At 40.3% G+C, this 12,258-nt stretch overlaps 1 protein-coding gene across 1 annotated transcript in view; it reads right to left on the bottom strand.

The window, feature by feature from the left end:
• Positions 1-12,258, bottom strand: part of LOC122770968 (protein sidekick-1-like) — a 262,286-nt gene that overhangs the window by 135,122 nt on the left and 114,906 nt on the right. The gene's annotated exons all lie outside the window — the stretch shown is intronic.

The raw sequence follows: 12,258 nt of genomic DNA, 5'->3' as shown, positions 1-12,258 counted from the left end.
ATATAACACATGTATTAGAGGTGCATATTATATTGGTATTGGCCTATATATGCTTTAATATCTTGACTTCAAACCTTGTGACCGGTCCAACTATTAAAATTTAGTAATGGTAAACATTTATTTATTTTACATAATAAAGAAAATCTATATTTGCATGCTGCTTTCACGACAGAAGAGACTAATCCTTAGTATTCACCAGGCAATAATACACAACTCCTTATATGGACATCCTGGTGTTTATAGGTCACATATTCAGGCTTTAGAAATGTGTTTTTTTTTATCTCATTTATGTTGTTGAGTTATGATTATTATGATTCATTTTATATCCCATGTTTAGTAGTGATATTAATGCTAAAAGTATAAATAATAAATATATATGTATATATGTATGTATGTATATATATATATATATATATATATATATATATATATATATATATATATATATATACATATGTATATATATATATATATATATACATACGGGTCCTGTGTGTGTGAGAGGTCCTGTGTACATATATATATATAAGTAAAGTCACAAAATCAAATGTTTTTCTTTTGTTTTTGTTCATAAAAATTAGTCAAGTGAACTTTGATATGTGACATGTTTCCAATTTCACAAAGTCAATGTGATTTTAAACATTTTGAGTAGTTTTGCTCAGGTGTATTTATATAGCCAAATAAAAAGCTATATAAGACACCCTATATTGTACATTCTTATAGCCTCTGTATATACTGTAACATAGTAATGGCGACAAGCAGCTGAAATGCTGTGTACTAAGGGTGAAATATGATCCCTGCAGTTGAGCACAGGGAAAAACAAACACATATCGATATTGGTATCGGTTATTGGCCCAAGCACTCCCGATATATCGACAAAAAGTCCAATACAATTCACTCACTCACTCGCTGTAGCCTTCACACAAAGGTCACAGGAGGCGCTGGTGCCAATTCCAGCTGACATAGGGTGAAAGGCAAGGCAACGCGGTGCACCCCTATTAAAATCATATCCCGTCATTTTTTTGGGCTAAATGGTGGAATTAGTTCCAGCAATATACAGGTATGTTTCACCCTATTTCAAAAGTAATTGGTCACTGCTCACTCGGAGACAAGATGAATAAAAAACCATTTGCGTTACAACGGGACCTGAGGATTCCACTTGGCGCTGAGAGAGTGCAGCAGCTCCACTCAGCCTGATAAAGGAAACTCCATTTATCTGAAGAGATGCAAACAGGTGCACCACTTTATTGAGTGGCTCAAATTGAATTGTATTTTATAATCCTATACTGCAGTGATTCCAGGGGCACAGTTTTGAATCTGTGACCTGGCGTTGTTCACTGAACATGCTGGTAATTATTCAATAGATCGATTTGGTGAGAAATAATTCTTTGAGAGATGTTATTTGATGTGTGCTGTGCCTGAACTTTTCCCCACTGAGGAAGAGGAACTATCCAAAACAACTTCCAGGTGTTTGGGGACGGAGCTTTAACAGTCGGGCCGATGGTCACAGTGCCTGCTTTTCCAAAACGTACAGACCCTCGCTTTAATGTCACGGTTCTGCCTGAAGGATGTTGTTGATTTTAAGTCTCAGAGAGTTACGGCCTGCATAAGTGACTACACATGAGACCAATGAGGAGAGGGAGGAAAAGAGAGGGGTGGTAGAGAGAGAGCTGGTGGAGGTGACAGCAGTAATGAACACTAATGTGTTTGTGAGAGATTTTAACAGACCCTTCACTGATTCCCGTACCTTCTGCCCCGAACACTGTACAGCTCGGTGACTTGTAATTAACACGGTGGCTAAATCACAGGCCTGCTTCCTCCATCACCTTTACTGCTACTTCAAACGGTCAATCGCACACACAAAAAAAGGGAGAATTTCCTGTTTCAAGGGTTGGCCAGTTGCACACACACAGTGTGGAGGCCTGCACCCACATAGATGAGTATCGTACACAGCCTAGGGCATGCAGTCTAGAAGTAATTGGTGTGTGTGTGTGTGTGTGTGTGCATATGAGAGCGAGAGAGAGAGAGGGAGAGAGAAGGGTTACACAGACAGCGTTTGTTTAATGTCCCCTGGCGTGGCCTGAGGGAGGGACAGCCAGAAAGGAGTGGAAAGGCAAGGGAACAGGGCAGGAAAGCAAAGCAGGGCAAGGGTGACATGGAGTCAGGAAGAGACGAGTGGAGAGAGGGATGAGGCTCCATGCTGAGTAAACAGAGGAAGGAGACTTTTTCTTTTCCACTTGCTGTTTGCTCAGCAGGAAAAGCTCCGCAAGTCACTTCCTTCCACTGAGCGTCTGTCTCTTTGTCATCCATGTGCACGCAGAGGCTTTTAATTCACGTAAGCGCACACGGGAAAACATTTGCTTTTCAGGGGTACGACCAGGTCGTTCGTTAACTCTACGTGGTCACACCGTGTTTTTCTAGCGACCAGGTGGGATGGATGATAACAACTCCTTTGCTGAGACTCCGTGTGTGTGGGTGTGGGTGTGCGTGTGCAGCTGAGTGACTGTTGTAGTCCCATTAGGTGGATGGATCTCTAGACGAATGGCTATTATCCTAATTAGCACTAATTATGTCTGCTTCCAATTAACCACATAACTGGCAGTGACTTCTTGTGCCGTCTCTCCATCTCACACATTCTCTCCCCGTCTTCTTCTCACTTGGGGAAACGCACCTTTCTCTCAGACGTCGTTCCTCCCAGCTGCTCAGCTAAAGAGGCCAGCTGAACAGAGAGCCACTAACAGTTACACTTGACAATAAGCGGTCTAATTGTGACTCATATGACAGTCTCCAGCTTGCAGCTCCTACAATGTCATGGTTTGCAATTCTTCCGGATATAGAGAAGTGAGTATTACACCGTTGACACGTACATCTGAAGGTATTGTAGCAGGAGTTTGTAACGTGTTGTTAAAAAAAAAAAAATGCATACAATTGTACTTTCTACAAATACACAAGAAAAATGCATGAAATTTGCATAATCACGAGTGAAAATCAATATTTAATGATCTGAAATGTATTAGTCTGTTAATTAATCACACATCTACTTTGAATGGAAAATGTTGAATTCCATTAGAAAGCCAAACGCTACTCCATGTAAAGGTCAGTTTTACATTATCCAATTGTATGGTGAAATTATGTAATAATTCATTGGATTAGATTTAATGTAAGTATTTGATGACACACCACAGTATTGTTACATTATGCACTTTCAGTGTTGTGGTTACTTGTAGTGAGAGTGTATGTAAATTCCTATACACAGGGTCACTGTTAATCTATTAAAACGCAGAAAAAATACTGCAATTTAAATGTAGACAAATCGCATGCTGTAGATTCTAAAGGTCAGTTGCACTTGCATGGAGTAAACAAGCACAATGCTTCTGCTTTGACACACACACACACACACACACAGTTACAGCATCTCCTGTAAAACAAGAGTGTTTAACTGATACACTTGTCACAATGGTGACAGGAAGTCGATACAATGCAAAAAAATGGCTCTGCCTAAAGGCAAAAACATTTCAATCTACATTATTCTGTAACAAACATAACTCCACGCACACACACACACACACACACACACACACACACACAGGGCTTTCATATATCTTCTCATGTGCACAAAGCCTGCAGCTACACTGTGAACACATCACTCACACTGACCTGCTCCCTCTACAAAAGGGTGACAGAGATTGTTGTGTCTACATTTCCTTAAAATCCGTGCAAAGAAACTCAGTGCACGGGAATACCTCCTCACAATAATCTTAGAACAGTGCGGGTCAGGATCTATGTGTATTTGGTGAGACAAGGTGCTGACTCTTCTTTTTTTATATTTGATATACATTTAAGGGAGAGGTCAACCGATAATGGATTCTTAAAGTCCGATCGAACACTTTGGAGCATGAAAAAGCTGCCGCTGATTAATCAGGGTAAACTCAGCCAAGTCTGCCAGTGATTTAATTTCTCTCTACAGACACATCTGGCAATGATGTCGATTTGGCCACCTTCAGAAATCACCCAAAAATGGAACAAATCCCAAACCCCTGGTGGTCTACAGGTGAGTTTGACGTGATGACGACCATCAAAGTGCAGCTGTCTTTATATTCGGCTGCTGCTTCCATTTTTGAGCGACTTGCTCCACATGATAACCAGTACTTTTAGCAACGTCTGCTGACTAATTAGTTGTGCATCTCTAACTACAAGGTTTAAGCAGCAGCAAGTGCTTTTTTATTTCCATGCAGAAGTGATGAAATTTACATAGTTCATTGAACGCATCAGCAACAGGCTCAACAAAGTCCTCAACATGCTGAGGACTTGGCATGGCTCGCGCTAGCTCTCATGTGCTGGATCTTTCATGGATTCTCCAGGTGTCATTTAGTCACGTGGAGACTTTCATGGACACTGTTGTTTTAGTTATTTTTCGTTGGGGAAAGAAAAGTAGCAAATGCAGCCATTGACCCATAATTTAGCAGTAGCCAGTAGCAACCGTGGCTGTGGAGCCTCCATGCAGAGAGGTGTTCTGGGCCTACACATGAAGGTGGAGGCAGCCTGATAGGTTGTCAAAGGTCCTATGGAGACGTTGTATACCTGATGTGAAATGACAATAAAGGTTATATTCTATTCTATTCTCTAGTCGGACAAATAACACAACATATATGTCTTTTCATGTCCGGTTTGCAATAGCAACCAAAAATGCACACGCAGTGTCATGCTATAAATGTGCCTGCACCTGCTCGGCGTAATCACTACCTCACCCACAAGCTCCGCCCCTTTCCAGCTACAGGAGGTTAGTCTGGAGGCAGAAGAATTGCCCAGGTGACGTGAAAGTTGTCATGGATGCAGTACAAATTAAGGAGCTTGTGTAAGCGTGAGTCATGTGCTGTGTATGGACATGTGTACATACAGTCCGTGCTGTATTGGTTACAGTATGTTGTAATTCTCTTGTAAGCCAGTTATTGATCCACTTCTGATTCCATGGATGTCGTCTTGCAGACCTGATATTAAGCACTCAATCAGCCTTCCGTCATTGTTGTTTGTTTGTTCGGTAGGTTTTCCAGCTTTGGCAAATATACTGATATACTGTTTCCACATGTTGGAATATGTTCAAAAATAATCTCTTTCAAGCTTGCATTTCTATTTGCACTTACTTAATTTGGTTGATCATTTGTTCCATGGCGTCTCCTGTGGTAATGACCTGTCAGCCACTAACAGCATGTCAAAACCAAACCTTCATCAGTCACTCCTCACTGCCCTGTGTTGTCCCTGACTCTCTCTTTCTCTTGCTCATTCTCCTGCCTCTGTTTTGTCGATAGGTTAAGAGCTCTTTCCAATGACAGATGTGTGAGTGTGTGTGTGAGTGGACAGACACAGGGCCTGTGTACATGTGTGTATGGTCAGTGATGGATGTGTGTGTGTGGCAGGTAATTAAAAGTGTGATTAGTAGATAATTAAAAGAGGTCTCAGGCTTTAGAATATTTAACGACTTTAGACAGAGGACATCCTCACAAAGGCACGCACGCACGCACGCACACACACACACACACACACACACAGGCTGGCAGGTGGAAGTGTGTTGGTTCAGACTGTAATGGGGGACAAATGTTTCCTGAAATGACAGACATGTGGGATATAGATGCTGAGAATCAAAAGAGAGAGAGAAAGACAGGAAAAGCCGAGGTGGAGAAAGAGGAAAATCTATTTGTTATTATCACGTTGTCAGTTCAGGTAAAAAGCAGCCTCTTCAATAAATGCAGATTCCACAGACTTACACAAAAATATTAAAGCTGCTGTCGGAAATTAAACAATGAATCGACAATATTTTACTTTTTTTAGTCATCAATTATTTCAAATTACTCATTTTTGTTCTCAGAAATGTGATAAATGTTGCTATTTTTGTTTTCCACCCAAAAGATTATTTATATATATCTCTTTAATTAGTTGACGATCTGTTTCATGTTGAAAATACTATATATAAATGCACTGCAGTGCAGACATAAAATGCAAATTAGAGAGACAGAACATTAGTGTTGTTCAACAGCTGGTTACAGATGTTAAGCAATTTTTGTCTGTTTTATTTGTTATCATTTAACAGTTATATTTTATCAGACGGAGCAAAAAAAGAAAATCAGCTAAATATATGGGTATCTGATTTCTAAAAAACAACATCAGCCAGAGTAAAAACCCATATCTGTTGACCTCTAGTCTTTAAGCTGACTTCCTATTTCTGTCGAAAAGATAAGATGCATGTTCATGTCTATGAATGTACACTATAGACTATTAAGATTATACAAATAGAATAGACTATTCAGTATTTACATGAAGTGACCAGAGTATATGGGCTGAGTGTGAGACCCCTCCCTCGAGCAGTGAGGACTGCCACTGTGTGGTTAAATGTTTGTGTGATTCTGGGGGAAAAAATGAATGCAGATGTCGTAATATAAAGCTATCTAACATGCATTTTAAGTTTTTACTGACGGCAACTTTAACATCTCGGCACTTGAAAAGGTTAATCTTATGGGGTGTGTATTCAAAGCATTAAAATGAGATCACAGCCTGTTTACTGGGGACTCATTATCACTTTTTTGTTGACCGATAACGTCGTTGAAAGCTTTGCAACTTTGTGCTGTACAACTTTACAACATTTTCTCTATGTTCAAATATGTTTATGGGGTATTTGATGTAGCTTTTTTTGTTTTTATTTGATTTTTCTGATATTTGATGCCTTTGATTTTGGCCTGACACAGATACCGTGTATCATATTGGCTCTTTCCTATTAAGCGGTATTTGTACTTAGTTTACATTCAGCAACAACAAAACTAAAAGTTCTATACTTGAAGCTTTCTGTTTTAAAAACCCACTGATTTTCATCGGTTGAGTATGTGATTCTTTGAAAATAATATGTGATATCATGGTTGTGAGTATCACTGAGGAGCTGAGTGGCTGAAAAACTTCAGACTGAGTCATGATGGTTGTACAGTCTAAGTGATACTTCATAGACGTGACTATCACATAATTAACTACATACGGCTACTCTACATGAGTGAGCTTTTACAAATTCAATGGCACTTCTTTGATATTGTGTGCCATGTACACTTACATTAACTTTGGTTTAAAATATCCAGATAAAGATTGCTTTTTAATATCCAGGCCAGTGGTCTTCACATAAGTAAACAATGGCCTATTGGGGCTTGTTGCTACATTCCCATAAACTATTAATTTACTGCTGCACAACCAAAAACAACAATTTGTGTAGGATAATTACAATATCAGAAAAAAATAGAAATAAAATCGTGGTCGTTAACAATTAGACATTTCGGTGCTGCAGCGCAATCATCTTTGTCGCACTCCTGCAGTTTCAGGAGTTTTTCTGTTCGTGCCCCTCCTCCTCCTCATCCTCCTGTTCCTCCTCCACATCCCTCTCCTGCTGATTGTCTCCTTTCCTCGACTGTGTGAGTCGGAGTAAGCCAGTGTCATTTGGGAGAATCATTAAGCACAGCCACAGAGTGAGATGTTTTTTTTTTTGTTTTTTTTTAAAGTTGTTTGTAACTTAGTTGTTTTAGAAGTGTGACTTGAAGAAGACAGACAACTTGAGTTAAGTCAGGGACACAACTAAAGGGAACATGAGAGGGCTCTCAAATTCATTCTTATATCTCAGCAAACAACAGCTGAGGTCTGGGAACAATGGTTCTCTTTCGACCCTAAAATGTCCACGCCACTCTGTGTCAAAATGGGAGAAAATGTAATTTATGAAAAATATAATGTTTGTACCTTGTGCTATAACATGGCTCTACTTATAGCCTTCAGACTTGGAAACACATCAACAGTTTTAAGCAAAGCTACAACAAATTGCTTTTGGCAGAATAAGCAATGAATATTCATAGTCCGACAGCAGGCCCTAAAGTGCTGTCTTCATAATGCAATTCTATCCCACTCCACCTTGACAATGAATAATATTACCGTAAAATGCAATGCAATTAAACCGAACCCGTGTTCCCTGTCTCCCTTCCCCACACGCGCCCCCCCCCACCCACCCCCCACATAGTACAGTGATAACATTAAAAATTAAACAAGTCATCTGATTTACTGCAAAATCCCTGCATAATAGTGGGGTGTTAGAACAAGTTGCCTCTGGCTACATTATAGCAACAACCAGTCTTCGTGCGCGCGGATGAAGGGAAGTTTCACACAAAGACGTAACTTGCAAAAAGTCCAACCATAAGTCTCGGCTTAGCCAATACGTCAATTATTTAAACTATTCATAACAAATGCGGCCAGACTATTACTATTCATTAACTGAGGACATTATGCATGCATGCTTTTGTATGTTGTATTTAAGCTAACTAACAAACAAAGGGAACAAAAAACTAAACATTATTATTATTCTTTTAGTCTAATTACAGATTAAAATAAGTAAATAAATAATGGATAGATATGGTGGTGTTTCCACCGAGTGAAGCGGCTCATTTTCATTAGGAATAATCCCAAAACCGACAGTCAGCTGATTGGACGTCAGAAAAGTGCCACTCTCTTGTGACGCACGCAGTCTATTCTCATACAAAGCTTGACGTTGTGTTGAGACAAAGAGCAGAAAAAAAAAACAAGCTGCCGGATGTCTCCATTGTTGCCTGATGCGTCGTTGTTCGTGCGGCGGTACGACATCGCACTACGTATCTCGCCGACATGGCCATCGGGCACAGCGTACACCCCGAAAGCAAGCCAGACCGAGGGCTTTACCATTCCAAACCATACCGTACTGTACCAAACCGAGCTGTACCACGATAGAAGCACAGCTATAGACATTTGTCATCTGCACATAATCAATAAAAATGACCACCAATGAGAGTTTAGATAGCAGAAGGAATAGAGGATGAGGAATATCCATTGGGGCTCCTAGAACAGTGTTTCCCAACACACCAACACACGCCAACGACCCTCATTCATTTGAATCAGGTGTGTTGGGGCATGCAGGGCAGTGTTCCCCGAGGACCAGGGTTGGGAAACACTGTCCTAGAAGGTACATGATAGCAACAGCAAAGCATCACCATGAACTCCCAAGACAAAACATGATTAAAGCTGGTTGATAATATTTTTCACCTTCTGTGTCACCAGTTTTCTCTCTCTGCCCAACTCCAACGATCTTTAAACTTAAGAAAGCATCCATGTTGTCGAGAAACGTCTGCCTGTGTGAAGTCATACTGCGCTAAGCCAAATGCAGCCTTTTTTCCAGATTCCTCTTGGCTGACATGATCGCTAATGGTGCCTTGCTTTCCACATAATACCAAAGTGTGCTTGCATTAGCTGATTAACGTCAGCTGCTTTATTCATGCACCACATTTACTGGCTCATTCGTCAGCTGTTTGGCTACAAGCTTAAAAGTCACATCAAATCATATATATGTGCAATTCGGCCAATTTAATCTAACACTCACTCTCAATATGCTCATGTCAGATCACCTGTTGCCGCAGTTCCTCCCCATACAACAACCCACTCTCGTCTGCTTAGCCTTTGTTTGGGGAAAGTGGGGAGAAAGTTATGGAAATGACGTGTTAATTAACCACGCGCTCAGTCCATGTTTTGGTGCTGTTGATTTGACGCAGCCTTGACTCTCATTTGCGTGATGTTTCAAGTGTGGACTCGTTTTCCTGGCATAATCCTGACAAGACTTTCTTCTTTCCTTGGATTCCCCTTAGCTTCTTTAAAGAGCCATTAGTCTTCATGACACTCGGCAACAGGAAAAACAAACACTTCAAAATCGCATTAATCAATGGCACATTTGCTTAAGCAATCTAAAAATAAAGACCACAATGCTGCTCATTTCTCCATAGATTATTCCACAGCAGCTTATTTTCTGTCAAATCTAATTGTATAACAATTTAATATGGGAAGTCAATTCCTTGGCACAAGTGTCTCTGACTGAAGCGAATCCCATCGGACTCTTGTATCAATTAATTCCACTGGTTAATTATCTTTAAACTACACTCATCATAACAACCCAAAAACACACCACGGAAACAACAGCAAGCAACACAATTCACAATCCTCTGCTCCAAACTTCAAAAAGCATATATACATATATATATATATATATGTATGTATATATGTATGTATGTGTGTGTCAGTGTTCCCTTTCAAGACCTAAGGTGAGGCAAAGGTCAAGAGTGAAGGAATACCAGGATTACCGTTCTTTTTTTGAGGAAATCCACCACTAAGACCTGACAAGGATGAAGGATAAAGGAGGAGAGACGGTGAGACTGAGGAGCAAACAGAGAAGAGCCAGAGCAACAGACACATGTCCACTGAAATGAAAAGAGAAATGGCGAAAAGTGGGACTGAAGGAGTCTACAGTGGAGAATTTTCATTCCGTTATTTGCTGCCACATTAGAGGACCAACAGAGCAATTCAATTATGGAACTGGATGGAGAGAGGGGAGGAGAAAAATAAGAGCAGGAGGGGGAGAGGAGGAGAGCAGAGGAGGGGAGGGCAGGGGAGGAGAGGGGAGGGGAGAGGCAAATTGGAAAATATAAAGTTAAGGCAGGTGTCAAAGAAAGATTTCATATTGCTTTATACCATGTCTCTTAGAGCCCAAAAAATTAATCAGCGTAGAAATGCTGTGGTGGTGCATCTTATTACCTGTGTGCGCTATTAGAGACAAAAAAAAAAGGCAATTAACTTTACCAAACCTTGTTATTCATAGTGATGTTTGGTTTATATACGGCAGATATTTCCAATTAGATCAGTTCAACAAACTTTAACTATGAAAATAACTCATGATAAACCTCAGTTGAGTCAATTACAAGTGTAATTTTAAACCTAGGACTCCAAGGCAATCTAATATTTTGTATCTAATACATGGCATGAATAAACAGGCGTCTCTCTCACTCACACACACACACACACACACACACACAGAGAGAAATAACACAGTCACTGAAGACTTACATGGTCACTTTTGTCAAGCAAGTCAGACAGGAACTGAGGCCTGTTCATCATCTATATTGCGGGAGGCTTTTTTTCGGTAGCTGATGAAGAAATATTACAATAATTTAACTAGTTGTTGAACCACACATTACATGACAAGGGAGCGATTCCTCTCGGCCTTTATGTGAAATACAATTGCGTTGCTATGTGAAGAATCTTTGATTCGATTTTGCTTATGACAATGATTTAACTCTCAACAGCGTACGAGATGAGGATTTTGGTCCTGGTTATGATCGGGCTTTTGGAGTTTCCTGCTTATGTGTTTGTCCATGTAAACATCATTTTCTCAACCCCAGCTACATCGCAATTTATCTAAACTGATAAAAAACAGAAGATGAAACACCGCAATAAATGCGAAAGTCTGCCAGCAGCAATGCGGCGCATATGTCTTGCTGTCACTTATCTTTTCATTACTAATGATTAGATGGATGAGCTATGCTCAGCAGGTAGACACTGTTTGCGGCAGATGCAGAGCAGCCAGAAACATCCTCAGCTGATGAGTGAGCTCTGTTTGTATGTGTACAGTCGACTTCCTGGATGCAGATGAATCAAAGTGAGCTACGCCAATTTAGAGGAAATAAACAAACACCTGAATGTATGGTAATATCATGTCAACAAGGATATAAATAACCAAGTGTCTCAGAGTTCCATCAAAATACATCAGAAATGAAGATGATCAAAACAAGACGGCAAAGAAACTAATGGAAAGTCTGTCGAAGACACAGAAAACAGTGTTCGAGTAAGAAGAGGGAATCTTTAAACACGGCTGTGCTTAGTGCAGCCATATGTCTTCAACTTCTACATGTCGTGGATATTCATGTGCTCCCAAAAGTAACTTCATCATGTAATTGAGAGGAAAGTCACACACAGTATCTAAGCTTCTGGTGGCTATAGAGATTATGTTCCAGACTCAGCACATTGAGATGAGCTTCATCCCTTTCCTCCGTTTTTTTAAATTTATTTATTTATTTTTTTTCCACGTCTCTACCTTTCTTTTAGTCACTTTGATCCTCCCGTTTGGCTGCCGTGAGAAAATGAGTCATTATAGATTGTAAATTGTGGATGGAAGATGTATTTTCATCAGACGGTGAGATCTAAGCGTACGTGTCCTTTCGGTCTCTATCGAGATTCGCCTCTTTCTTTTTCCTCCCGATCTTGCCGTTTGTCTAATACACACACGTGCATACGAGCACACCAGCGCACACGCGGCATCTGCTCGCAAAGTTCAGCCAGCGAGAAAGTTCCTTCTGTTCAGACCTCCGCAGGATGTGTGTGTGTGATAGAAAA

This window comes from Solea senegalensis, linkage group LG6 (assembly GCF_019176455.1).
Source record: "Solea senegalensis isolate Sse05_10M linkage group LG6, IFAPA_SoseM_1, whole genome shotgun sequence".
NCBI lineage: Eukaryota > Metazoa > Chordata > Actinopteri > Pleuronectiformes > Soleidae > Solea > Solea senegalensis.
The sequence above is the reverse complement of the archived record's forward strand: the minus strand, read 5'-3'. Positions and strand labels throughout refer to the sequence as shown.